Raw genomic sequence first — 1,170 nt, forward strand, 5'->3', positions numbered from 1 at the left:
CTTTGGTCTTTAGTGTTTAATGTATCAAATCTGTTCTTCAGATGATCTCTAAATTCAGTTGGGATAAATTCAAGGTCGTATTTTGGCTTTTGTGGACTTGTTTTCATTTTCTTCAGCTTCAGTTTGAATTTGCATATGAGTAATTGATGGTCTGTTCCACACTCTGCCCCTGGCCTTGTTGTTACTGATGATATGGAGCTTTTCCATCTTCTCTTTACACAGATGTAGTCAATTTGATTTCTATGTGTTCCATCTGGTGAGGGGTACACATTGCATAATTGGGAACAATTCTCAATCTTGATCTCCATATAAATGATTCACTTGGCTGAAGCATTCAGGTGTTACTTTAGTTTCTCAATTTCTTCTGTGGGGCCCCTCCCACTCCCTTTCTGCCCCATCTCTGGCTCCATGGTTCAATCCCTATTATCTGTGTATAAGGGTCTATGAAGAAATTGTTTTAGAATATATTCACTCACTGAAGTGAAAGAAGATTTAGTCAAATCATTCTGTCTTACCAATAGCCTTTCATATTAAGTTCTGTCATTAAATCTGATCAATATTTTATTCAGCTCTCTTAGAAAAGGAATTGTGAACTCAAATTTGATTTTTTTTTCTCTATACTGAGTCTATTAGAAATGACTTAGAGTCTGTAACATAGAAGTAATTGTCTTTGTCCTTTACCTGTAGAATATTCACTATTTAAAATGCTTTGATTATTTATTTAAAGTCTGAGTCATTGTTGTAGTTAGGTGCCACCAAATTGGTACCGACTCAAAGCGACTCCATGTACAACAGAAAGAAATACTGCCCAGTCCTGGGCCAACCTCACAATTGTTGCCATGCTTGAGCCCACTGATGCTGCCATTTTGCCAATCCATTTCACTGGGGGTCTTCCTCTTTTTCTCTGACCCTCCACCTTACCAAACATGATAGCCTCCTCCAGCGACTGGTCCCTCCTGACAATATGTCAAAAGTCTGAGTAGGAAAGCAAAAAAAAACAAGGATAGATTCAAGCTAAACCTTTTTTTTTTCGTATAAGAATCCAGCAGTTATTTATTTTTAGGCTTTCAATTTTTATAGCATTACTTCTCTTGGTTTTATGTTAAAAGGTGTATTTTGGACTTCTGTCAACATGTGGATCTAGGCAAATGCACTATACAGACTCTCAAC

This window comes from Chrysochloris asiatica, unplaced genomic scaffold, assembly GCF_000296735.1.
Source record: "Chrysochloris asiatica unplaced genomic scaffold, ChrAsi1.0 scaffold00029, whole genome shotgun sequence".
In the NCBI taxonomy this organism is placed as follows: Eukaryota; Metazoa; Chordata; class Mammalia; order Afrosoricida; family Chrysochloridae; genus Chrysochloris; species Chrysochloris asiatica.